This window comes from Elephantulus edwardii, unplaced genomic scaffold (assembly GCF_000299155.1).
Source record: "Elephantulus edwardii isolate Elephantulus edwardi_28Jun2011 unplaced genomic scaffold, EleEdw1.0 scaffold00107, whole genome shotgun sequence".
Classification (NCBI taxonomy): Eukaryota; Metazoa; Chordata; class Mammalia; order Macroscelidea; family Macroscelididae; genus Elephantulus; species Elephantulus edwardii.
This window is the reverse complement of record NW_006399857.1, coordinates 542,291-547,143: the sequence shown is the minus strand read 5'-3', so window position 1 is coordinate 547,143 and position 4,853 is coordinate 542,291. Positions and strand designations below refer to the sequence as shown.

The following is a 4,853-nucleotide window of genomic DNA, read 5'->3' as shown; positions in this document are numbered from 1 at the left end:
CCTAAAATATAATACTTTTAGACTATTCTCTCCCCCATAGACTTCAATGCCGTAAACATATTTCATCCAGTTTTTCTCAGTCTTACCCCTTCATTTTTCTTAGTAACTTTTCCATTTAATTTTTAACAATTTCCAGTTTTCCAATATTCAAGCTACGAACATTCTATGTTCCAATTGTTAAAAGATATTTGTTAAATGATTTTCCTCATTTCAACTGATTTCCAATCTGGGCTCTACCACACTACACTATAATTTTCCACTCTGTTTAGTGTTCATAGGGTTTTCAAACGTCTTTTATTTAGGAAGTAAATGGCTCATCCTGCTTCCTAGTCTGTCTTAAATGAATAGATATGTCTTGGAGAGGGTGCAACCAGAGTGCCCTTTGAGGGCAAGAATGATGGGGCTTTTGTCTCACATACTTTGGACATATTGCCAAGGGGTGTTATTCATTGGAGAGGGATATGATGTTGGGAAGGGTAGAGGGTCAGCAAAGGAGAGGAAGACCTTCAACTAGGTGAAGTGATACAGTGACTGCTGCAATGGGCTCTTGTGTGACAGGATGTGTGAAGATGGCGCAGGATAGGACTAGGTTCAGATCTTTTGTTAATAGAGTTGCTGAGAGTCATACTCAACTCGATGGCACCTTGTCATAGAGGGTGCCGTCCTTTTCACTAGTGCCCAGAAACTGTACCAGAAGCTTGTGCCCGAAGTGCATATAGACGAGTCCTGCACTGCTCAGCTTGATCTGCCAAGGCTTTCCAGGGGACAAGGAGTTCACGGTCTCAGTGAAAGACCTCTGGTGATGGTCATACCGATGTCTCTGAGGGTCATACTCGCCACCCACATGCACCATGATGTCACAAGAGGCCAGGTTTTCGGGGTCCCGAGTCCGCACAATCTCTGCATCCGGGTACTCTGGCAGGAGTCAAAGCAGGGCGCAAGCGAGCGCCTCATCGCAGCGGGAAAGTGCCGTTGTGCGTTCTTGGATCCGGGGCTGTGCGTTCGGATCCGGGGCAGTGCCATGAAGTCAGCACGAGGATGTTTGAGGCGCGGGGTGGGCTCAGTCCGAGCATGCGATGTGGAACTGGGAGGGCTGGCAGCGCTGGGGGCAGCAGCAGCAGTGGCAGCAGTTGGAGGCGGCGTGGGAAGAGCTCTAGCCTTTGGCTCTTAACTTTCATGTTATAACACCAAGTGAACAGGCCTGATTGGGGGAAGGGAGATAGGAATATTTTTGGAAGCCATTTGTGTTCTAAGAAGCCTAATAACAACCATATTAAAGATGTAATTGACTGCAAATTTCACAAACATGTGCCTTTAAACCCAAACACCATGTATTCTCAATTCAGCTTCTTAGATTCACTAATATCACTAACATCAAGTCGATTCCACCCATAGTGATTTTCCACTGAATTACTGAAAAGAGGTAAGACTATTCATCTTTCTCCTGAGGAGCTGTTGGTGGATTTGAACCCTTAAGATTCGAGGCTTTTTGGTCAGTAGAACAGCACACTACGGACTATGCCACCAAAGCAAGATACCACACGTATGTGCTGAGACGCATCACTACTTGATAGGAGAGTGATAATGTGAAAACTAGAAAGACAAAACATAATTATCTGCTGCTGGTGGTCTTTATTTGCCAATTTAAAAAAAATTTTTTAATTTTATTAATTTTTGTGCATATGCTGTCAAATCAGATCTGACTGGTACAGGAGGAGAGTGCCCCTCCTTCTCCAGCAGAGCATCTGGCGGATTCAAACCACGCACCTCTGGGATTGCAGTGCCGCTTCTTGCCATTAGGCCACCAGAGCTCCCTCTATTTGCCAAATTTTATGAAAACATGTGACCACATTGTTAGAGCCGCTTACAAGGCCTAATAATAATGTAAGTGCAAGTGAAGTCTCGGAAGCTCAGGCCCATTTACTTTCTTTGTCTATAGGCTGTAAGTAAGCACAAGAAGATCCATCTAAAAAACAGACAAATGAAAGCCCCAAAGTCATTACAAAACAAATTACTATTTTGAAAGACTTCGTGGATTGTATCTCAAAGTCAAGAAGACAAAAATCCTTGCTGCTGGACCATTAGAGAACATCATAATAGATGGAGAAAGGATTGAAACTGTCAGTGACTTCATCTTACTGAGACTCGCAATCAACACTCTTGGTACTGGCAGTCAGAAGATGTATTAGAGAATAGGGAGATATAGGGAAAATAGGGAAAGCCTGTAGTCAGGGATCTCTCCAAACTACTGAAGAGTAATGATGTCAGTTTGAGGACGAAGGTATTCCTGATCCAGGCCATGGTCTTTTCAGTCATTTACTATGCATCTGAGAGCTGCATAATGAATACGGATGACAGAAGAAAAAAATTATTCGTTTTAACTGTGATTTTGGAGAAGATTACTGAATAGTCCATGAACTGCCAAAAACCAAACTGATATGACTGGAGAAGGTGCAACCAGAGTGCTCCTTGGAAACAGGGATGATAGAGCTTCATCTCACATACTTGGGAGTGTTACTAGAAGAGGCTATTCCTTGGAGAGGAACATCATTCTTAGAAATGTGGAAGGATGGTGAAAGAAAGAAAGACCCTCAACTGAGTGGATTGACACAGTGCCTGCAGCAATGGGCTTGAGTGTGTGAGAGGTTGTGAGATGGCACAGGATAGGACAGGGTTTGGATCTATTGTTCAAAGGGTAACTATGAATTATACTTTACTTGACACCACCTAAAAACAACATGGTTTACTTGAGTGTCATGCTTGTCACATTTGATCCCTAGAGTAGCCCTACATAAATGCTGTCTGAAGTTTTAGGAAATATGATGATTTGTTCCAGGTAACAGAAACACCCTGGACTCAGAATTAAAGTTCTCCGACTAGCTCCGAATTCTTGCCCTTTATGCTATACTAGTGGGAGTTCTGGTGGGCCAGAGGGTAAGGAATTGTACTGTCAACCCAAAGGCTAGCAGTTCAAATTCATTAGCTACTTCATGGAAAAGAGATAAACAATCTTTTAATTTGAAATTTATAGGGTTTTTCATGATTTCCTGAAATCTATTGGAAATACAGCTAAAAGCTGGTTCCAATTCAAAGGAAAATTACTATCAATGGAAAATACAATGAAAAACTGCTATCATATTTGTTGTTGTTTTGTACCATAGAGTCAGAACTGAATCACAGTTGACCGTCTTCTGGGTTTTCAGAGGCATTTAATTTCACAAGAGGATATTTAGAAAAGAATTATATAAAAATTTTCTGTGTAACGTATATCTCTGCTCAATAAAATGTTTGTGAGGGGAAGATGTATTAAAAGAAATAAATAGAGCACGAGGCAACATTCTTTCAACAATCAAGGGGGAAAAATAATCTGGCAGTGGCTAGAAATGGCTGACTAGAATCCTACACAGCTAGTGAGGAGGGATATTTCCCCTATGTCTCTTCTATAGGTCAACCTGTTTCTTTGTTTATAAAGTGCGTCTGATCCAGGCCATGGTCTTTGCTATCACTTGTTATGCATCAGAGAGTTGGACAATGACCAAGGAGGATAGAAGGAGAATTGATGCCTTTGAGCTGTGGTGCTGGAGAAGAGTATTGAATGTATCCTGGACTGCCAAAAAAACAAACAGATTCATCCTGGAGAGGATTAAACCAGGCTGCTCCTTGGAGGCAAGGATTCTGAGGCTTTGTCTGACATACTTTGGACATGTTGTAAGGAGGCAGAGATCCTTGGAGAGGTACATCATGCTTGCGAGGATAAAGGGACAGTGCAGGAGGGGAAGGCCCTCTATGAGATGGATTGATTCAGTGACTGGGGTAATCGGGATGGGTGTGTCGGAGACAGTGCAATTGGCATGGGACAGAGCAGAGTTTAGGGCTGTTGTATATAGTGTCGCTATGAGTTGCAAGTGACTCGACAGCACATAACAACAACAACAATGTCCTAGCAAACATGATTATTCAATGAACTGTCTCTGGGTCTACACACTCTCATAAAACAGTTTCTGCTATTCTGGGTTATAGGTGGGGAATGGGTTAGGTTTTTTCCTGTAGGTGGGGGTGTGAGGCCATGGAGGGGAAGATGGATGATTCTTAATTAGCTTTACCTTGGGCTTTGATCCTTGATGAGATTATGCCTTGATAAGTTCTAGACAAATGTGTTATTCACTGATGGCTAATTTTAGTTGTTTGGTGAGAGGAGGCAGGTCAGGAAGGCTGTCCTTTAATTTCAAGAACAGCTGGCCAGATTGCTATTCCAGATGTAGTGAAATCAGCGATACAGTCTCTAGCCTACTACTTTGTCCAAACTCAAATGAGGCAGAATGTTTAATAGCTGAATTCCAACACCTTGAAGCATATGAGGAGATGGAAACTTATGAACCGTGATTTCACTGGGTACCGTTCAAGAGGCTCATGGATCAGGATTTCTGACAGTTAAATTTCTACCCTTTAGAGAGAAGACAAAGAAAGGCTTATTTCAATGCGGGTCTCAATACTGTGAGATTGTTTTAAAAGCTACCTATCCAAGTTAGTTTAAAAAATGACTTATCTATCCAAGTCAGTTCAGTTATGTCAATTTAAACACTAAGGTGTGCCTGACTCAAGCTATTCTAATCAGCTGCTATGCAGCTAAAAGCTGGATAATTAATAAAGACAATAGAAGAAGAATCAATGCCTTTGAGTTGTGGTATTGGAGAAGAGTGTTGAATAGCCTATGAGCAGAGAGCTGTCTTGAAGAAAGTGCAACCAAAATACTCCTTAGAGATAAAGACGGTGAAACTTTGTCTCACATATTTGAGCATGTTATTGTTGTTGTTGTTGTTATGTGCCGTCGAGTAGTTTGCGACTCATAGCGA

The 4,853-nt window shown here is 42.0% G+C and overlaps 1 pseudogene; it reads right to left on the bottom strand.

Annotated features, from left to right (window-relative positions):
* The window catches only part of LOC102857026, a 190,689-nt pseudogene that overhangs the window by 145,869 nt on the left and 39,967 nt on the right, over positions 1-4,853 (bottom strand).